The following is a 23,763-nucleotide window of genomic DNA, read 5'->3' on the forward strand; positions in this document are numbered from 1 at the left end:
TCGGAGACTTCATATCTCTCGACCCGGGCATGAGCTTGGAAAACTAGTTTCAGCTCCTCGAACATCTCATATGCTCCGTGTTGCTCAAAACGCTTTTGGAGCCCCGGTTCTAAGCTGTAAAGCATGCCGCACTGAACGAGGGAGTAATCATCAGCACGAGACTGCCAAGCATTCATAATGTCTTGGTTCTCTGGGACGGGAGCGTCACCTAGTGGTCCTTCTAGGACATACTATGAGGATGATCCTCAGGTTCTGGACCCAGTCCGTATAGTTGCTGCCATCATCTTTCAGCTTGGTTTTCTCTAGGAACGCGTTGAAGTTCATGTTGACATGAGCGTTGGCCATTTGATCTACAAGACATATTATGCAAAAAGTTTTAGACTAAGTTCATGATAATTAAGTTCATCTAATCAAATTATTTTAATGAACTCCCACTCAGATTAGACATCCCTCTAGTCATCTAAGTGTTACACGATCCTAGTCGACTAGGCCGTGTCCGATCATCACGTGAGACGGACTAGTCATCGTCGGTGAACATCTCCATGTTGATCGTATCTTCCATACGACTCATGTTCGACCTTTCGGTCTCTTGTGTTCCGAGGCCATGTCTATACATGCTAGGCTCGTCAAGTTAACCCTAAGTGTTCTGCATGTGTAAATTTGTCTTACACCCGTTGTATGTGAACGTAAGGATCTATCACACCCGATCATCACGTGGTGCTTCGAAACCACGAACATTAGCAATGGTGCACAGTTAGGGGGAACACTTTCTTGAAATTATTATAAGGGATCATCTTATTTACTACCGTCGTTCTAAGTAAACAAGATGCATAAACATAATAAACATCACATGCAATTATATAATAGTAACATGATATGGCCAATATCATATAGCTCCTTCGATCTCCATCTTCGGGGCTCCATGATCATCTTTGTCACTGGCATGACACCATGATCTCCATCATTGTGTCTTCATGAAGTTGTCACGCCAACGACTACTTCTACTTCTATGGCTAACGCGTTTAGCAATAAAGTAAAGTAATTTACATGGCGTTCTTCAATGACACACAAGTCATACAAAAAATAAAGACAACTCCTATGGCTCCTGCCGGTTGTCATACTCATCGACATGCAAGTCGTGATTCCTACTACAAGAACATGATGTCATACATCAGAATATATCATTCATCATTCATCACAACTTTTGGCCATATCACATCACATGACAATTGCTGCAAAAACAAGTTAGATGTCCTCTAATTGTTGTTGCATATTTTACGTGGCTGCAATTGGGTTCTAGCAAGAACGTTTTCTTACCTACGAATAACCACAACGTGATCTTGTCAACTTCTATTTACCCTTCATAAGGATCCTTTTCATCGAATCCGCTTCAACTAAAGTGGGAGAGACAGACACCCGCCAGCCACCTTATGCAACTAGTGCATGTCAATCGGTGGAACCAGTCTCACGTAAGCGTACGTGTAAGGTTGGTCCGGGCCGCTTCATCCCACAATATCGCTGAAGCAAGATAAGACTAGTAGCGGCAAGCAAGTTGACAAGATCTACGCCCACAACAAAATTGTGTTCTACTCGTGCAATAGAGAACTACGCATAGACCTAGCTCATGATGCCACTGTTGGGGAACGTTGCAGAAAATTAAAATTTTTCCTACGGTTTCACCAAGATCCATCTATGAGTTCATCTAAGCAACGAGTCAAGGGAGTGAGTTTGTATCTACATACCACTTGTAGATCGCGTGCGGAAGCGTTCGAGGGAACGGTGATGATGGAGTCGTACTTGACGTGATTCAGATCACCGATGACCAAGTGCCGAATGGACAGCACCTCCGCGTTCAACACACATACGGAACGGAGGACGTCTCCTCCGTCTTGATCCAGCAAGAAGGAAGGAGAGGTTGAGGAAGACAGCTCCAACGGCAGCACGACGGCGTGGTGTTGGTGGAGAAGCAGCACTCCGGCAGGGCTTCGCCAAGCTCGTGACGACGGAGGAGAGGTGTTGGGGAGGGGGGGGGGGCTGCGCCTTGGTTGTGTGTTGCAGCCCTCCCCTCACCCCTCTATTTATAGGGGAAGGGGCAAGGGGGGCCGGCCCCTCTAGATGGGATCTAGAGGGGGGGCGGCGGCCAGGGAGTGGGGACTTGCCCCCCAAGCAAAGGGGGCGCCCCCTCTAGGGTTCCCCCCCCCAACCCTAGCCGCATGGGCCTAAGGGGGGGCGCGCCCAGCCCTCCAGGGGCTGGTGCCCTGCCCTACGCGGCCCATGTGGCCCACCAAGAGGGGTGGCCCCTCCCGGTGGACCCCCGGAACCCCTCCGGTGGCCCCGGTACAATACCGATATGCCCCGAAACTTTCCGGTGTCCTCATGACAACTTCCCATATATAAATCTTTACCTCCGGACCCTTCCGGAACTCCTCGTGACGTCCAGGATCTCATCCGGGACTCCGAACAACATTCGGAAATCACATACAAGTCTTCCTAATAACCCTAGCGTCACCGAACCTTAAGTGTGTATACCCTACGGGTTCGGGAGACACGCAGACATGACCGAGACGGCTCTCCGGTCAAGAACCAACAGCGGGATCTGGATACCCATGTTGGCTCCCACATGCTCCTCGATGATGTCATCGGATGAACCACGATGTCGAGGATTCAAGCAACCCCCTATACTATTCCCTTTGTCAATCGGTACGTTACTTGCCCGAGACTCGATCGTCGGTATCCCAATACCTTGTTCAGTCTCGTTACCGGCAAGTCACTTTACTCGTACCGTAATGCATGATCCCGTGACCAACCACTTGGTCACTTTGAGCTCATTATGATGATGCATTACCGAGTGGGCCCAGAGATATCTCTCCGTCATACGGAGTGACAAATCCCAGTCTCGATCCGTGTCAACCCAACAGACACTTTCAGAGATACCTGTAGTGCACCTTTATAGTCACCCAGTTACGTTGTGACGTTTGGTACACCCAAAGCACTCTTACGATATCCGGGAGTTACACGATCTCATGGTCTAAGGAAGAGATACTTGACACTGAAAAAGCTCTAGCAAAACAAACTACACGATCTTGTGCTATGCTTAGGATTGGGTCTTGTCCATCACATCATTCTCGTAATGATGTGATCCCGTTGTCAATGACATCTAATGTCCATAGTCAGGAAACCATGACTATCTGTTGACCAACGAGCTAGTCAACTAGAGGCTCACTAAGGACATGTTATGGTCTATGTATTCACACGTGTATTACGATTTCCGGATAATACAGTTATAGCATGAATAAAAGACAATTATCATGAACAAGGAAATATAATAATAATGCTTTTATTATTGCCTCTAGGGCATATTTCCAACACTAACTCGGCGCCCCCTTGCGCCTGTGACTCCACGACGACTTCCTCGACACCGGCCACCCCGACTCGACATCGACCACGGCATTCTTCGTGCGGCTACCTCGACCATGGCTTCACCACCCACGCTCTCGGCTACCTCGACAACGACACAAAGGGCTACCGCCTTGCTTGAGCGACCTCGTCGGTTTTCACTCTATCCACGACTCCGCGATGCGTCAACCATTACGACTATGGGGGGTTGTCCGTCGGCTTGCCTTGGCTTGCCTTTGGATTCTTCTCCAGTCTCACCGTCTGCGTCGCTACGTTGTGACTACGGGGGATGTTGAGTATATTGATTATTAGGAAAGATGAGATAGACTAAGATTTGTTCCTGCCTTGTCTTGTACTTCAAGTAGATCATTATACTCTTATATATATGCCATGAGGCTCAAGCAATACAACAACTATTCAACCAATCTCTCTCTCCCTTCTAACACTACCGAATTAGTCTTTCTTTAGGTGATTGTTAAATTGAGAATTTGGAGCTACGAAATCGACGGTGGCACTGGCCTGTACGACATGCACTACACCAGTGATACTGCATCTTCAGCGGTACGTATGGTTACGATCAGTATACGTACGTGGCTTAACGCGTCTACATTTATTATTAACAGTAGCGTCGCCGTCCGCGACATGGAGCTGGGGCTCCAGGAAAAGGTTTACACATGCATGAGCGACCACCGGTGATCCTGATGGGCGCACCGATCACTCTCTGCCATAGCACGTCCGTTTCATGCTGCCGGTAGACCTTCGAAGCAAGTAGGTCCATAGGATCCAAATGGAAACTAAGAAAATATATATGGGACACACTTTGACCTTCTTGTGGTCTCTTCTTCTGCGGATGGCATTCTTGTGATGCTGGAAAACTTCTTGGGTTGGAAGATACACTGACGCTGGAAATACTCAAGAGAAATTTCGCATGTTCTTTCGTCCATTACAAAATGCATACGACTAAACCAGTGTCGACGTGAAGCTACTAAACAGACAAATTTTTAAAAAGCAAGATGAAATGTCCACATTGGTTAGGGACATTGGTTAGCGAGTGATACTCTCTCCGTTCCATTGCGCCCACGATTTTCTAGGTTCAACTTTGATCATAAATTTAATCAACGAGACCGGCTATGGCAGGAGCAAAAATTATATAATTGAAAAGTTCTTTTGAATGTGAATTCATTGGTATAAATTTCCGCTGCAGTGGGTCTCGTTGGTTAAATTTATGGTCAAAGTTGAAGCGCAGGAATCGAGGACGCACTATATTTTGAAACGGAGGGAGTATAGTTTATTTCTTTCTAGAGAAAAGGCATGCTCTTGACTTTATAAATAAAGCCACTAGGCAGACTACCGAAACCAACAGCTTGGAATTATGTTTTATAAACAAAGTAGCATACAGACCAGCCACAACAGGGCAAAAGGGCAGAAACATTCCTCCCATCCTGATGGACGTGGAATTATGTTTCATCTCATTACTTGTGTTGTAGTATTTTGGTTGTAGGTAGTTGGCCTGGGAAGCAATGAGATAAAACATAATTCCACGTCCATCACGAGGAAGCAGCAAGGGTAAACGCCATTGATCGAACATGGGAGATCAGCACTTTTATAGCCTCGCGATCAGTCTTCTTAGTCAATAATTTACACTGCTAAAGAAATGGTAACAATTTAAACAAACAATCGACTGGTTTATTAGGGAAGACATACTCAATAGTAAATTTGTTTCTGGTAGTCCAAAAGACCAGCTAGGTTTATTAGCGAGTGATATAGACTCCTACAGGGTAGGTAATTCCATATAGCATTTTGTACTATCATCCAACAAGATGGGCCAATTAGAGGGAAGTACAGTAGCTGCTATACCATCCAAATCTTCAGGCTTGAGAAAGCAACTCATATACCATATAGCTGCTCTCTTAATTTTGACTTTGTTTGAAAAACGTCTTGTACGAGCCATGCAGGAATATTAATGCAACCCAAGTCCTAACCATGGTCTGGTCCTGGTGCATATGCTTATACCACGGGTGATGATCGTCGATAACCTATTTTGTTGAGAATTTGTGTAGTCATATATTTTCTTTTCATTTTTGTGAAATGTGGTACTCCCTCCAATCCATTTATTTTAAGTTCCTTCGAACCGTATTATTTGTCGTTAAATGGATGTATCTAGATATTGGAGTACATATTTTTAAACACATTTTTTTAGAACGTAGACGCTAGGGCGTCCGGCTTTAAATTAATCCCGTATACAATTACGTATACAATTTCCCTTTGTCTAGCGGTACTGTACTTGCCCGAGATTCGATCGTCGGTATCCCGATACCTTGTTCAATCTCGTTACCGGCAAGTCTCTTTATTCGTTCCGTAACACATCATCCCGTGATCAACCCCTTGGTCACGTTGTGCACATTATGATGATGTCCTACCGAGTGGGCCCAGAGATACCTCTCCGTTACACGGAGTGACAAATTCCAGTCTCGATTCGTGTCAACCCAACAGACACTTTCGGAGATACCCGTAGTGCACCTTTATAGCAACTCAGTTACGTTGTGACGTTTGGTACACCCAAAGCATTCCTACGGTATTCGGGAGTTACACAATCCCATGATCTAAGAAAATAATACTTGACATTAGAAAAGCTTTAGCATACGAACTACACGATCTTTGTGCTAGGCTTAGGATTGGGTCTTGTCCATCACATCATTCTCCTAATGATATGATCCCGTTATCAACGACATCCAATGTCCATGGTCAGGAAACCGTAACCATCTATTGATCAACGAGCTAGTCATCTAGAGGCTTACTAGGGACATGGTGTTGTCTATGTACCCACATATGTGTTAGAATTAATGGGCTAGGCCCATAGCAATTTCTGAAATCTCAAAGCCCATGTGTAAAATGACAAGTGGTGGTGCTAAGTTTAGTCCCACCTTGGAAGTTGAAGAAGAGTTGGACCTTTTTATATAGTGGGTTCTCTCCACCACTCTAAGTGGTGTGTGAGAAGAGAAAGAGAAAACCACACGCGCGCGCTCGCTCGCCTCGCCTGGCCTGGCCTGGCCTGGCCTGGCCTGGCCGGGGCGGGGCGGGGCGGGGCGGGGCGGCGCGTACATGTGACATGCGCATGAATGGTCCGCCGAAATCCGGTCCGTCTCCTTGCAGGAGCGCAGCTTCCTTTTGCCGTTTTATTTTTATGTCTTGGCAGACAAGTTTTTGATTTCTTGTCCGGTAAGTATACGAATTAGAAACCGAGTCGGTTTGGGATTGTGGTCGCGACACAATACCGCCTCTGGTCCTAATATATATACAGCTACCGGCTGCGGCCATAGATACACCGAAATACACCTAGGGTTTTGCCTCATCTCACAACTTGCGCCGCCATCGTAGTCTACTTCATCCCAAACGCCGGCGTGCATCGGCGCGTGGGAGAGCAGGTCTCCGGAACCGTTCGTCTTTGCGATCCTGCACCGGGAGAGGGCGAATTAGGTTTTTGGGAAGCGTTGTGCGCAACTGCTCAAATTCGTCATCACGGGTCGTCTTCCGTCCAAGTCGGGTGGTGCTACTCATCGTCGTATTCATCGCCGTCAGCAGCAGATCGTCGCCAACATCGTCATCAACACTGTCGCACCCATAATAGCTAACGGTCAGTATGTCCAACATCCTATGTTCATGTCTGTTTCTACAGCTATTGTTATGTGTTTGCTGCTGTTATGCATGTCTTGCTATTCTTCTAGTTTGCTAGATTATGGCATGCTAGTATCTCTTCTAGTCATGAATTATTTACTGGAATTAATCATGAACTTGCCTAATATTCCAACAATCCAAAAACCTAATTCTAGGCAATTTCCTGAGTTCACTATGGCTGGATTCGCTGATGCACTGAGGCCGGATAAGTTTACCGGTGTGCACTTTAAGATGTGGCAGGTGAAGACCACGCTCTGGCTTACTGCTCTGAAAGTTTTCCACGCTAGTGTTGATGCTCCAGAGGGAATGACCGATGAAGATCGGAGAAAATTCCAGGAAGCCAATACTATGTTTGTGGGATGCATTCTGAGTGTTCTTGCTGACTGTCTGTGTGATGTGTACATGCACATAAACGACGGAAAAATTCTGTGGGATGCACTGAATGCAAAATTCGGTGCAACAGATGCAGGCAGTGAACTATACATCATGGAGAGTTTTCATGACTACAAGATGGTGAATAACCGTTCTGTGGTTGAACAAGCTCATGAGATACAGTGCATTGTGAAGGAACTTGAACTCCTTAAATGTGTTCTACCCGACAAATTCGTGGCTGGTTGCATGATTGCAAAGTTGCCTCCTTCATGGAGGAATTTCGCCACAACTCTGAAGCATAAGAGACAGGAGATATCAGTTGAAAATCTGATTGCATCTCTTGATGTTGAAGAAAAAGCTCGGGCTAAAGATACCACTGAAAAAGGAGGTGAGGTTCAGCCTACTGCTAACATGGTGCAGAGGTACCCACAGAACAAGAACAAAGGGAAGAACAAACCTGTTTTCAACAAGCCTACCAAGACTACTACCTTCAAGAAGAAGAAGTTCAACAAGGCTGAGCTAGAGTGCTACGCCTGTGGGAAGCCTGGACACTTTTCCAAGGAATGCCCTGAACGTGCAGACCGCAGAGGGAAAACAAGCTCCAAGACTGTCAACATGGTGACCGCTAGCAATACTGATGGGTATGGTAATTTACCTATTGTGCTTTCAGTATTTCAATCATCTTCGTTGTGGATTGATTCGGGTGCTAACGTTCATGTGTGTGCTGACATCTCCCTGTTTACTTTTTATCAGGTCGCAAGGGATTCTTCCGTCCTAATGGGGAATGGGTCACATGCTTCTGTTCGTGGCATTGGCACGGTGGATCTGAAGTTTACTTCGGGAAAGATCGTGCAACTAAGGAACGTGCAGCATGTCCCTACTATGAACAAGAATCTAGTTAGCGGCTCCCTTCTATGTCGAGATGGATTTAAGGTACTTTTAGAGTCCAATAAAGTAATCGTGTCAAGATTTGGACAATTTATAGGAAAAGGCTATGAGTGCGGAGGCTTGTTCCTCTTTTCTCTTTCAGATTTTTGCAATAAGTCAATAAACCAAATTTGTGCTAGTGTTAATGATGATGCAAGTATTTGGCACTCTCGTTTATGTCATATTAATTTTGGTTTAATGTCTCGGCTATCCAGCATGAGTTTAATTCTGAACTTCACAGTTGCCAAAGGTTCTAAGTGCCATAGTTGTGTGCAATCTAAGCAACCTCGAAAGCCTCATAAGGCTGCCGAGGAGAGAAACTTGGCACCTCTAGAACTCATACATTCTGATCTTTGTGAGATGAATGGTGTGTTGACAAAAGGTGGAAAGAAATATTTCATGACTTTGATTGATGATGCGACTAGATTTTGCTATGTTTATCTGTTGCAAACTAAAGATGAAGCATTAGACTACTTTAAAATCTATAAAGCTGAAATTGAAAATCAACTAGAGAGAAAGATCAAGCGTCTTAGGTCCGATCGTGGTGGAGAGTATTTTCCAAAAGTTTTTGATGAATTTTGTGAGGAACATGGTATTATTCATGAGAGGACGCCTCCCTATTCACCTCAATCAAATGGAGTGGCCGAGAGGAAAAACCGCACATTGACTGACTTGGTGAATGCCATGTTAGACACTGCTGGTTTATCAAAGGCATGGTGGGGGGAGGCTCTATTGACTTCATGTCATGTCCTGAATAGAGTTCCCAACAATAATAAAGAGAAAACCCCTTATGAGAAGTGGGTTGGGAGAAAACCATCACTTTCTTATTTGCGCACTTGGGGATGTTTGGCAAAGGTCAATATTCCTATTCCTAAGAAACGCAAACTTGGACCAAAGACAGTGGATTGTGTCTTTCTAGGGTATGCTCAACGGAGCATTGCTTATAGGTTTTTAGTGGTAAAATCTGAAGTACCTGATATGCATGTTGATACTATAATGGAATCTCGTGATGCAACATTTTTTGAGAACATATTTCCTATGAAAGATATGCATAGCATTGCTAGATTTTCTTCTGAGATAATTCCTGAATCTAGTACAACTGATGAATATTTCGAACAATCACATGAGGAAGTCCTTGAGAAGGATAACAATAAAGTTCCTAGAAGGAACAAGAGACAAAGGATTGCAAAATCTTTTGGTGATGATTTCATTGTATACCTTGTGGATGACACACCCAAGACGATTGCAGAAGCATATGCATCTCCGGATGTAGATGATTGGAAAGAAGTTGTTCACAATGAGATGGACTCAATTCTTTCTAATGGAACTTGGGAACTAACTAATAGACCATATGGTTGTAAACCTATAGGCTGTAAGTGGGTGTTCAAAAAGAAGCTAAAGCCTGATGGTACTATTGATAAGTACAAAGCGCGGCTAGTGGCCAAGGGCTACACTCAGAAAGAAGGCGAAGATTACTTTGACACCTATTCACCCGTTGCTAGAATGACCACCATTCGAGTGTTACTTTCCTTGGCTGCCTCTTATGGTCTTATCATTCATCAAATGGATGTAAAGACAGCTTTTCTCAATGGAGAGTTGGAAGAGGAGATCTATATGGATCAGCCTGACGGGTTTGTGGTAAAGGGTGAATAAAGAAAGGTGTGCAAGTTGTTAAAATCTTTGTATGGTCTGAAACAGGCACCTAAGCAATGGCATGAGAAGTTTGAAAGAACTTAGACTTCTGCAGGATTTGTCATTAACGAGGCTGATAGGTGTGTTTACTATCGCCATGGTGGGGGCAATAGTGTCATATTATGTTTGTATGTGGACGATATACTGATCTTTGGTACAAACATTAATGCAATTAATGAGGTCAAGTCTTTTCTATCAAAAAGTTTTGACATGAAAGATCTGGGCGAAGCCGATGTAATTCTAAACATCAAACTTATTAAGGATGAGAGTGAGATTACATTAACTCAATCTCACTATGTTGAGAAGGTCTTGAACCGATTCGGATTTATGGATAGCAAGCCTTCTCCAACACCTTATGATCCCAGCGTGACACTCAGAAAGAACAAGAAAGAAACGAGAGATCAATTAAGATACTCTCAAATTGTCGGTTCACTCATGTACTTAGCTAGCGCTACAAGACCAGATATCTCTTTTGCTGTGAGCAAACTGAGTAGGTTCATGTCCAACCCGGGTGATGATCATTGGCATGCACTAGAAAGGGTCTTGCGCTATCTGAGAGGTACTATGAGTTATGGAATTACTTATTCAGGGCATCCTGCTGTGCTAGAAGGATATAGTGATTCAAATTGGATCTCCGATGTTGATGTACTTTATGCAACAAGTGGGTATGTATTTACTCATGGTGGTGGCGCAGTGTCATGGAGGTCTTGCAAGCAAACCATATTGACGAGGTCAACTATGGAAGCAGAATTAACTGCTTTGGACACAGCTATTGTTGAGGCAGAATGGCTGCGTGAGCTCTTGATGGACTTGCCGGTTGTTGAAAAACCTGTACCGGCTATTCTTATGAATTGTGATAACCAAACGGTTATCGCTAAAGTGAACAATTCTAAAGATAATGCAAAGTCATCAAGACACGTGAAAAGACGTTTGAAGTCTGTCAGGAAGTTGAGAAACTCTGGAGTAATAATTGTTACGTATATACAAACAGACAAAAACCTGGCAGATCCCTTTACAAAGGGACTATCACGAAATGTGATAGATATTGCATCGAGGGAGATGGGTATGAGACCCATAGATGTTACACCATAGTAGTAACCCAACCTTTGTGATCGGAGATCCCGTGAATTAGGATCTGGGAAGAACAAGCTATTGGTTAACTGAGGAGAGTAATAACTTATGATCGTCTCCAAGTGAAGATGCAAAACTCTCAGAGCTGTAAGGCTCAGATCTGTAAGGCAGGTCGGCAACATGCCTTAATGTGGTTCTATTGGCTATAATTAGCAAAGATGTTGTCCTACAGAGCAGTCTTGAAAGAACACACCTATATGAGTTCTGACTGTAAACGTCGCAGTCTATGAGATTTGGGTGATCTCTAGTAAACTCACGAAGAGACCAGGGAGTATGACGTATAAGCTCCAAACCGCGGGGTTGGCGGTCAGGTACTGGTTAAGACTTTGAGTGAAACTTGTTCACACAAAACTAGCAATTCAAGGCATAGTCCATTGTCAAGTTGTGAATGGATGTAGCTTAAAGTTCTAGGCAGAAGTTCAACTTAACAGTCTCTGCTGAAACACTGGTATATTAAACAAGTGGTGAGAGAAGGCAAATCTCTAAATGGGTTTTTGAGATCTGGTGGGGGATTGTTAGAATTAATGGGCTAGGCCCATAGCAATTTCTGAAATCTCAAAGCCCATGTGTAAAATGACAAGTGGTGGTGCTAAGTTTAGTCCCACCTTGGAAGTTGAAGAAGAGTTGGACCTCTTTATATAGTGGGTTCTCTCCACCACTCTAAGTGGTGTGTGAGAAGAGAAAGGGAAAACCACACGCGCGCGCTCGCTCGCCTCGCCTGGCCTGGCCTGGCCTGGCGTGGCGAGGCGAGGCGAGGCGAGGCGAGGCGGCGCGTACATGCGCGTGAATGGTCCGCCGAAATCCGGTCCGTCTCCTTGCAGGAGCGCAGCTTCCTTTTGCCGTTTTATTTTTATGTCTTGGCAGACAAGTTTTTGATTTCTTGTCCGGTAAGTATACGAATTAGAAACCGAGTCGGTTTGGGATTGTGGTCGCGACACAATACCGCCTCTGGTCCTAATATATATACAGCTACCGGTTGTGGCCATAGATACACCGAAATACACCTAGGGTTTTGCCTCATCTCACAACTTGCACCGCCATCGTAGTCTACTTCATCCCAAACGCCGGCGTGCATCGGCGCGTGGGAGAGCAGGTCTCCGGAACCGTTCGTCTTTGCGATCCTGCACCGGGAGAGGGCGAATTAGGTTTTTGGGAAGCGTTGTGCGCGACTGCTCAAATTCGTCATCACGGGTCGTCTTCCGTCCAAGTCGGGCGGTGCTACTCATCGTCGTATTCATCGCCGTCAGCAGCAGATCGTCGCCAACATCGTCATCAACACTGTCACACCCATAATAGCTAACGATCAGTACGTCCAACATCCTATGTTCATGTCTGTTTCTACAGCTATTGTTACGTGTTTGCTGCTGTTATGCATGTCTTGTTGTTCTTCTAGTTTGCTAGATTATTGCATGCTAGTATCTCTTCTAGTCATGAATTATTTACTGGAATTAATCATGAACTTGCCTAATATTCCAACAATATGTATCTGAGTTTCCTATCAATACAATTATAGCATGGATAATAAACGATTATCATGAACAAGGAAATATAATAATAATAATAATAACTAATTTATTATTGCCTCTAGGGCATATTTCCAACACAGACAACCTATATAAGAAGGCGCTGGCGAGTGGAGTGGACTCTAGCTCACTCACTCCCTCCTGCACAAACCTAGCCGTCATCTACTGTTCATCTCTCTCTTTATGACAATTCCCTTCAGCGAGAATGGCAAATCCTCACCATGTTCAATTGTGTCGTTCTCGTTGAAGGGTATTGTCATGGCTGCCACGCGCTCCCCCCCCCCCTAAAGGTTTTGTTTCCTCACAAACAAGGACAACCATTTTTCAATCAACACCCTAAAGGTTTTGTTTCCTTACAAATAAGGACGAAATTTGAACAAGTTGGGGAAATTTTCACTAGAAATTTCGGCAGCATAACGCATCGTCGAGTAGAAATTTGAGAAGCAATGGAATTATATGTATCACATATTTATTGTTGAGTGTAGAAATACAACTCACATGTGTGCTCTGCCTCATCCTATACCATCCATCAATACCATTACCAGGATTGATGATATTTAAGAGCTACAGTACTACCTACCTAGTCCAATGCATCCATCCTACCAACACAATGCAACACAACAGTTCTCAAGAGAACTACAGTAACTGGTCTTGACGAACAACCAACTAGTCCATCCATCATCATGGCGGCCTCAGGATTCACCACCCCGACGTCCGTCTCCTTCACTTCTTCAGTCACACGACAAGCTAAGGAGAGACAGCCACCATCAATAGCAACCGAAAACCGTACGACAGGCTTGAATTTACACCATCCATCCGTCTCCGCGCCCTCGCCCTCCTGTTGTTGTGGCTGCAGGCCCCTACCTAGGCAAAGAGACAAAGGGAGAACAAGATCAATTAATTAATCAGCAGCCAAGTTACTAGCTCTCCACACCACAACAGCAAGCAAGCATATCTAATAGAATCAACACTACGAACAAAACACAACCAAACAACTACAGGAAGAAGCTAGCCCAGTCTAAATTCCTCAATCGGCTTTGCTTGCTTTGTTTTTCTGACCCCCTATTGTTCTCGACATTACAGAAAAAGGTACAACCACAAGAAGCCAATTCTTCTCGGTGCTACAGGAAGCTACATCAAAATCATTATGATCCAAAAGAAAAACTACAGTTTTCATCATATTTAAAATCAAGCTTTCGGCATAGAAAGTTGACACATCCTAACTAGTCGACAGCCAAATGGGGAACAAGTCTCAATTTCGATAGAAATTTAGCCAAAATTATGACAACATGACATCACAAAATTAACACAAAATTTAACATATGACACAGATTACTTAACCATAACTTCAACCTTCAGGTTACTAAACAAGTTTGGAACAACAAGTAGTGTACGCAAAGACACATTGGAGAAAGTAGTAGCAACAGCCAGCAGCCTCGCACATAGAGATACATGCACATATACATACATACTGTAGGTTGAAGGCAAGAGCTCAACAAGCAGTAGCAGCTAGCAGCGGACTCAGCACGGTAAGCACAAGTAGTGTAGCATAGCAACACGCACCACTCTCCACACAAGCAGGCAAGAAAATGGAAAGAGAACAGAGCACCACTCTCCACACAAGCAAGCAAGAAAATGGGAAGAGAACAGCAGCCATGTGCTACTCGAGGCATACCTCAAAAATCCAGCTCACCGCTTGGCCATCTTCATGAGAAACTCTAGCCACGTAATCTGCCTACACATCATACTGAGAGTTGCAGTTCCAAATATTCTAACAGATTCATAGGAAGTTCACATTGTTGTCGCTGAGCAAGGGGAAGAAGAGAGACTCAGGAGGACCCGCCTTTAATGTTTTGTAGCCGTCACCGTCAATGTAGAGCTGGGCGAAGACGATGAGACCGAGCCCAACCTACACAGCCAGTGGATGCACATGCATGAGGCAAGAGGTCCCAATTAACTGCCTAATTTCATACAGCAAACAAACATTCGGTTTTCTCGTTACATCAAGCAAGAAAATGAGGCAGTAAAGACATAGCAAGCCATTCAATTTATCTATACACACATATCAGAAAATCGTAAGCGGATTGCACAATAGTGTTGTAAGATAGGAACAGGGCTTCCGATCAAACCAACAAACACCATCAAATAAATGATTAAGCTAGCAAGGTAATAGCCATTCCGAAGCCCAAATTTGTTAGCCAACAAAAAGAAATCCTACAACACTAGCTCCATATTAAGGAAAAGCCCACAAAATTAAGAAAGATTAACTTTCACATGCAATTCAGCGAACCTGAGAGTTTCCATAATGTTAATTATTCTAGCCACTTGTAAATGCTAAGTAGGCATTGGCATTTTACACATGAAAATAAAGTCACTAGACATGAGGTTTTGATCTCTCCAGAATGAACTTGCCCTCTATGTTCTGGAGGAGACAACATTCCTCATCATCTCAGAATCCAATACACGTTGCACAACGCCTCACTAGACATGCCTTGGTAAAAAGGGATCTAAATCAAATGTCGTCTAGTCTAGTACTACCTTCGCTGCTAAATATATGACATTTTGGCAGTTCAAATTGAATTGCCAAAACGTCATATATTTAGGAACGGAGGTAGTACACATTAGCAACTAGAAACAACCATGTTGCAGTACGCCAGCTCGAGGACTCACCTTTAATGTTTGTGCCCATCACTGTGGACAGCTGAACGAAGATGATAAGACCAAGCCCAACCTACACTGTCGGCGGACGCAGAAGGCAAGACATCCCAATCAACTACCCAATTTCATACAGCAAAAAAGTTCAGTTTTTTCTCATTACACCCAGCAAGAAAATGAGGTAGAAAAGACACAAGCAAACCATTAAATTTATCTATACACACAGATCCTAAAAATCGTAAGTGGATGCTAGTAATCATAAAAGGACAAACCCAGTGCATAGAAGCTCCCACACAAGGTGGGGTCTGGGGAGGGATTATAGGAACCTAGTCTTACCCCTGCAAAGTGCAATGCAGAGAGGATGGTTCGAACCCAGGACCTCTTGGCACAAGTGGGGAGGACTTCACCATGCTAGTAATCATGTTGTTCAGAAATGAGACTATCTATACACACAAACCATTAAATTTATCTATACACCCAGCAAGCTATGTAAGATTAGTATTGACAAATAACTGAGCAGAGTCCCTTAGATGTTATTTGACCATGTGATCATTTCTGCATGAGTCATTACAGGTCTGTAACTGTAAATTGGCTCATCACGGTTGTCAAAATCAAAACACCAAGTGTTAACGGGCATTTTTGCGTGACATGTGCATGTATGTAAGAGCCACCTGCTCCCTGGGAGAGAGAACTCGAAGGGCAAACAAGAGGGGCGAACTCAGGTTACAACGAGATGACGTTGCTTCAAGGAAACAAGTCCACTGGCAACTGATCCGACTCAAAGATTGATCATTGCAATGACCGAATGACGCAACACAAACAAATCGCAAGTTCAGCCAGATGAAAAATCACACAAAATTCAGAGCAAATGTGACCCTATAATTCGAATGGATGACACCTAGATTCAACAGTCCCTTGCAGATTGTTCACAAGAGATGGCTTCGAACCCTCTGATAAGGATTACATGTGCACACAATATAAAGGTTATCATATTCAATCATTTGGGGAAAGGATCCTCATATTCAATCAACTTCTAAAAAATGAAACAAATCAAATAGGGAAGATGAAATAGGCGAAACAAACCAAGATAGACTTCTAGCTTGGAATCCTGTGATAAAGGATTGCAGTTTCGCACAGTATAATCACAGTCAATAATTTGGGGAAAGGATCCTCATGTCCATTAATTTTTTTTAGCTGTGTGCGAGAAGGATATGGGTGTGATTCTGCGATAAAACAACACATTTTGTGTTTTTGTCCGTCGTGCCAACTCTGCTTTGTTGCAGCACATATGAACATTCTTCCATTGGTTTAAATTGCAAAAGCGTCCACAAATGCAAGGCACAAGAGAAAGGCACTCCCCAAACATTACAGATGGTATCCATCAAGGAAAAGCCCACAAAATTAAGATTAACTTTCACATGAAATCCTGCTAATCTGAGAATTACCATAATGCTAATTATTCTACCCACTTGTCAATGCTAACTAGCATTAACATTTTTCACATGAAAATAAAGTCACTAGACATGAGGTACTAATCTCTCCAGAACGAACTTGCCCTATATGTTCTGGAGAAGACAACATTCCTCATCATCTAAGAATCCGATACACGTTGCACCACACCTCACTAGACATGCCTTGGTAAAAAGGGCTCTAAATCAAATACTCACTCTGTCTCATAATATAAAAAATGCTTTTGTATTATGGTACGGAGGGAGTACCATCTAGTCTAGTACACGGTAGCAACTAGAAACAACCATGTTGTAGTACCCCAGCTCGAGGACTCACCTTTATTGTTTGTGCCAATCAGCCGTTGCTGTGGGGAACTGAACAAAGACGATGAGATCAAGCCCAACCTACACTGCAGGCAGACATAGAAGGCAAGACCTCCCAATCAACTGCCCAATTTCTTACAGCAACAAAGTTCAGTTTTTTCGCATTACATCCAGCAAAAAAATGAGGCAGGAAAGACAGTTACAACGTCCCACGCCGTCCGTTGTCGCCGGCCATATCTCGGACTCCGCCGCCACCCCGCCTCCATCAAGCGGCATCCCCGACCTCGCGCGCGATCGGCTTGATCACCCGCTCGCCGCCGCGATCCGCCTCATCTATGCCGTGCGACCGACCTGGCCCGTCGGTTACGCGCGCCTCCGCAGGCCCCGTGAAGATTATCCCCGAGTTCAGCGCACCCCTCCACCGATCGAGCAACGAGCTGTCGTTGCGTCGCCCCGTCGGGCCGCAGCGCCACCACCCCGTGGTTCTCCTCGCGGCTGCACCGACTCGCGGGTCGCCCCTACGGGCCATAGTGCCATGATATGCGGTCCCAGCCGCTGCCCCGAGGCCATCCCCGCGGTTGAATCGACCCGCGCTCTGCCGCTGCACTGCCCCTTCGGGCCGTAGCGCCGCGGTCCGCGGTCCCTGCCACCGCCCTGAGGTCTTCCTGCTGTCGCCCCGACCCGCCCGTCGCCGCTGCGTTGCCTCTTCAGGCCGTAGCGCCGCGGCCTGCGGTCCAGTCTGCCGTCACCACGCATTGACCTCACGTGGTATGCGCCGCGCCATCTCCCTTGGCGCAGGAACGCCACCGTCTGCGCTGGTCTTCGTCACGTTGTTAGGGTTCTTGTCCTACTTCGAGCACTGCCGCCGCGCTCCTAACCTAGCCCACTCCGCCGCTCTTCTTTGATCGCCGCCGCCGCTACCCCCGTAGCCGCCGCAGCCGCCCATCCACCTCCTTTGTCTTCGTCCAGCACCAGTCCGTCGTCAGCGTCGTCGTCATCTACCCCGACCACTTCATCTATTCCGACCACCGTTGGTCACAATGGCCTCGCGCCGATGGACACCGCACTCGTCGTCGAGTTCTTCTCTGTTGGCCCCTCCGACTTCTCCGACATGGCATATAGCTCGTGCAGGTCCCAGTCTCCGCATGCCCGGTGCTGGCAACACCGCTGCGTGTCTTCATCCACGACGTGTCCCCGAGCCTGGCAAGCCTGGTTGGCACTTCGTCAACTTCGTCTTCGTCCATCTATGCATGCCCGGTGCTGGCAACACTGGTGTGTGCCTTTGTCCACGATGTGTCCCCGGGCTTGGCGAACCTACCGCAAAGCGTTGTCAACAACATCTTCTTCCCAGCGCACCACTACTCCGACACCACTGCGCCCATGCTAACTCGGTGTCCCCTTGCGCCTGCGGCTCCACGTCGACTTCCTCGACACCGGCCACCCGACTCGACATCGACCATGACTTCACCACCCATGCTCTCGGCTACATCGACAACGACACAAAGGGCTACCGCCTTGCTTGAGCAACCTCGTCGGATTTCACTCCAGTCAAGACTCCGCGATGCATCGACCGTTACGACTGTGGGGGGATGTCCGTCGGCTTGCCCTGGCTTGCCTTTGGATTCTTCTCCAGTCTCACCGTGTGCATCGCTACGTTGTGACTGCGGGGGGTGTTGAGTATATTGGTTATTACGAAAGATGAGATAGACTAGGATTTGTTCCTGCCTTGTCTTGTACTTCAAGTAGATCATTGTACTCTTATATATATGCCCATGAGGCTCAAGCAATACAACAACTATTCCACCAATCTCTCTCTTCTAACACTACCGAATTAGTCTTTCTTTAGGTGATTGTTAAATTGAGAATTTGGAGCTACGAAATCGACGGTGGCACTGGCCTGTACCACATGCACTACACCAGTGATACTGCATCTTCAGCGGTACGTATGGTTAGATCAGTATACATACGTGGCTTAACGCGTCTACATTTATTATTTAACAGTAGCGTCGCCGTCCGCGACGTGGAGCTGGGGCTCCAGGAAAAGGTTTACACATGCATGAGCGACCACCGGTGATCCTGATGGGCGCACCGATCACTCTCTGCCATAGCACGTCCCTTTCATGCTGCCGGTAGACCTTCGAAGCAAGTAGGTCCGTAGGATCCAAATGGAAACTAAGAAAATATATATGGGACACACTTTGACCTTCTTGTGTTCTCTTCTTCTGCGGATGGCATTCTTGTGATGCTGGAAAACTTCTTGGGTTGGAAGATACACTGACGCTGGAAATACTCAAGAGAAATTTCGCATGTTCTTTTGTCCATTACAAAATGCATACGACTAAACCAGTGTCGACGTGAAGCTACTAACCAGACAAATTTTTAAAAAGCAAGATGAAATGTCCACATTGGTTAGGGACATTGGTTAGCGAGTGCTACTCTCTCCGTTCCAAAATATAGTGTGCCCACGTTTTTCTAGGTTCAACTTTGATCATAAATTTAATCAACGAGACCGACTACGGCGGGAGCAAAACTTAGTATAATTGAGAAGTTCTTTTGAATATGATTTCGTTGGTATAAATTTTGCTCCTGCTGCAGTCGGTCTCGTTGGTTAAATTTATGGTCAAAGTTGAAGCGCGGGAACCGAGGACGCATATATTTTGGAACGGAGGGAGTATGTTTTATTTCTTTCTAGAGAAAAGGCATGCTCTTGACTTTATAAATAAAGCCATCAGGCAGACTACCGAAACCAACAGATTGGAATTATGTTTTATAATAAAGTAGCATACAGACCAGCCACAACAGGGCAAAAGGGCAGAAACATTCCTCCCATCCTGATGGACGTGGAATTATGTTTTATCTCATTTCTTCCCGGTAATGAGATAAAACATAATTCCACGTCCATCACGAGGAAGCAGCAAGGTTATGCTGAAATAGGGTAAACGCCATTGATCGAACATGGGAGATCAGCACTTCTATAGCCTCACGGTCAATCTTCATAGTCAATAATTTGCACTGCTGAAGAAATGGTAACAATTTAAACAAACAATCGGCTGGTTTATTAGGAAGACATGCTCAATAGTAAATTTGTTTCTGGTGGTCCAAAAGACCAGATAGGTTTATTAGCGAGTGATATAGACTCTTACAGGGTAGGTAATTCCATATAGCATTTTATACTATCATCCATAAAAGATGGGCCAATTAAACGGAAGTACGGTAGCTGCTATACCATCCAAATCTTCAGGCTTGAGAAAGCAACTCATATACCATATAGCTGCTCTCTTAATTTTGACTTTGTTCGAAAAACGTCTTGTACGAGCCAGGCAGGAATATTAATGCAACCCAAGTCCTGACCATGGTCTGGTCCTGGTGCATATGCTTACACCACTGGTGATGATCATCGATACCCTATTTTCTTCAGAATTTGTGTAGTCATATATTTTCTTCTCCTTTTTGCGAAATGTGGTACTCCCTCCAATCCATTATTTTAAGTTTCTTCGAACCATATTATTTGTCGCTAAATGGATGTATCTAGATGTTGGAGTACATATTTTCAAACACATATAGAAATGATTCTTAGTTCATTTCAACCTGCAAAAGTATGCTCAGTGCAGCAACATGCACATTGCAGGAGCAGAGTCGAGCAGCAGATAATTAAGCCCTAGTTAGCGCAAAATAGAAGAGGGATTAAAAGAAGACGAGAGCTTTCACTCTGTTTTCACCATGATTTTCCTCTCTATCATCGTCGATCTCCACTTGTATGTGCCCGACGTATGTATATCCTTGGACCCGTTCCTGCGCTGCCACGTTCTACACATGCATGACCAACAACCGGTGACCCCGAGTCCTTGATACTGATAGATAGGCACACTAAGAAGTAAGAACTTTCGACCTTGCACATCTCCTTCATGCAACCAAGTAGACCCTCCGAGCCTCCGAGGGTTGCAAAAGAAAATGGTACCAGATACTTTATGGAGAAACGAGTAGGTCCAAATGGAAATTATGGGACAAAGATTGTGTTTCTTATGTGCTTCTTCATTCTGCTTCTTTGTGATTTTTTTCCTTGTTCCGCACGTGACATTCCGTGTTTTCTTTTTCTCATCTTCCACGATTGACATCCTTGTGTTAGACTGCCGCTGGAACACTTAGGGAAATTCTGAAAGAAACTAGAGGTTTTTAGTATTAAGCGTATGCCTCCTGACAGGGACGCATGCGTGCTTATATGCTCAACAAGGTACAAGATTCGGCAGGTGGTTTTGGGCTTGGCCCCTCATCCAAGCTATACAGAATATCTACAAGAGATAGAGCTCGCCTCTAACCACCTGCCTTAAGTTACAAGGTAATTAACACACACGCACATAATCATAATCGTGACATTGTCACGTTACAACTTAAGCCTATCGTCTAACAAATTCCGCAGGTCGTTCTTACATCCATTATAAAACGTGTAACAAGTGACTTGGAGCCACTAGCTCGGAGAAAAAAGCAAGACAAAACCCCCACATTTTAGTTAGTGGCAGATCTTTCTACCACATATTGTGCTCGATCTACTCCTAATCCTAGATGGTAGGGACCTTAATCTCATACTTCCTCCGTCCGAAAAAACTTGTCTCAAGCTTGTCTCTCAAATGGATGTATCTAGCACCAAGTTAATGCTAGATCTAGATTCACCCATTTGAGGGACAAGCTTTTTCAGACGGAGGGAGTAGTAGTTTATACTGTTGTCTGATAAGATCGCCAATCAATAGAATTAGCTGCTGCGGTAACATCCAAATTTCCATGCTTGACAAAGCAAACCACATAAAATAATTTAACTTCTGCACGCCCGGACGTCCTCTGTACAGGCTGCACAGGACGAAACATGCAACACAAAAAATATGTATGGTTCATGTTTTCAAACACAAATAAGAACAGCTTATAAACATGACATGAGATTTTTCTCAAGTTCTAGTCAATTGGATTATCGGGTCGTAACCGTTGGATCAAAAATGAGTCGATGAATATGTTTCTTCTTCCTTTAACCGTTTTCTCTTCTCTCCTGGACCCGGCGTCTTCTCTTCTTCCTCTTGGAGCTGGTCCCAAACTCCCAATGACCATCCCCCTAGTCACCAGCTCTCTCTCTCTCTCTCTCTCTCTCTCTCTCTATCTCTCTCTCTCTCTCTCCTGATCCAATTGTGATTATCATGCAACAGAGAAATAGCGCATAAAAGATGATTCACAAATCTGAATAAAAATGATTTTCCAAACAGCTAGCTCAGAGTGCAACATGCATGCGTTGATGACATACGGGATTGCTAAATATTAGTCAACTAAGATTCAGTTAATGCTATATTCGTGAGATTTAACATGAGTTTGTATAATTTTTTTCTTTTGATTTTTTACATGTTATGTCAATTGATTAAGACTTGGTTTAATCGACTGAGACCTAACTACGCCCATACACATAGCAGTTTAGCGCATCTATTACCACTATAAAAAGAAGAGAGGGGCAGATCCAAACAATTTTATCCGTCCATCTATAATATCTGATGGCCCATAATCCTTCCGTGTTTAACACAACAAGCCACGCATTAAGCCACTAATCCATCCATCCTCGCTAACCTGCACCAAAAAAATCACTTCCAACAACGCCCGCCCGCACGACCTCTCCCCTCTCCTCCCAACACCCGCACGACCTCCCCCACCCCCCTTCCACCTCCCAACGGACACCACACCACGGGAGGGCCTCCGTACGCCCATCCTCCCCGCGCCGTTCGCCGCCCTGCCATCGCCGCTGGAGCCGCCCGTCGCGCCCTTCGCCGGGGGTCGCCGCATCCTACGCCGCGGGAGCCGCCGCCCTTCGCGCCCTTCGCCGCGGGTCGCCGCGGGAGCCGCCGCGCACGATCCAGCGGCCTGGCGAACGCGGACGCGCGCGATCCAGCGGCCCGGCGGCGCCCTCATCCCTTGCCACTCTGGTCGCAGGTCTCCTTCCTAACCACGAAGTGGGTGCACGGGGGGTGGGCTCCGGCGAACGCGGCCGCGCTCCAGCCCGCGGCGCGGCGGCGCCCGCTCCGCCTCTCCTCTCCGGCCGCACCGTTCTCCCCCCTAACCATGAAGTGGGTGCACGCAGGGCGGGCTCCGGCGAACGCGGTCGTGCGCGGGTGAGCACCGGCGAACGCGACGGCGCCCGCATCCCTCGCCTCTCCGGTCGCACGTCTCCTCCCTTCCTACGAAGTGGGCGCACGCGGGGTTGGCTCTGCCAACCGCGCCAGGAGCTCTGCTTCCGCAACGGCTGCATCTACATCAAGCTCGGCTAGCACATCGCACAACTGGTATGGAACGAAATTCTTAACTCTGTGGATACGCCTGAATTCGCTTTGGATTCATGTCAAGATTGCTCTTGATTGTTTGTATGTTGACTTTCCTACTTCTCTTTTCAGCAGGCTACTTGAATTTTAGGCGAGACGGCAGGGCTCACAAGCATAGCTGTAGCATTCCTGAATCTCACATACACAGTTAAGAAATATTCTCCCGCTCGGAAAGTCAGTTTTGTGCACTTGTTTTCTAGCTAGCCGCTGCATTCTTTATAGCCGAGAGAGATCGTTTTACTGCATGATGGTCAGGTGTAGCTACCATTAGCCTTA

At 45.6% G+C, this 23,763-nt stretch overlaps 3 pseudogenes; all 3 read right to left on the reverse strand.

The window, feature by feature from the left end:
• Positions 1 to 15,878: 15,878 nt before the first annotated feature.
• On the reverse strand, positions 15,879 to 15,978 carry LOC123140276 (uncharacterized; annotated as a pseudogene).
• Positions 15,979 to 16,292: 314 nt separating this feature from the next.
• LOC123140325 (uncharacterized) lies at positions 16,293 to 16,398 on the reverse strand (annotated as a pseudogene).
• A 60-nt stretch (positions 16,399 to 16,458) lies between these two features.
• On the reverse strand, positions 16,459 to 16,552 carry LOC123140323 (uncharacterized; annotated as a pseudogene).
• Positions 16,553 to 23,763: the final 7,211 nt, after the last annotated feature.

Source organism: Triticum aestivum, chromosome 6B (assembly GCF_018294505.1).
Source record: "Triticum aestivum cultivar Chinese Spring chromosome 6B, IWGSC CS RefSeq v2.1, whole genome shotgun sequence".
Taxonomy (NCBI): domain Eukaryota; kingdom Viridiplantae; phylum Streptophyta; class Magnoliopsida; order Poales; family Poaceae; genus Triticum; species Triticum aestivum.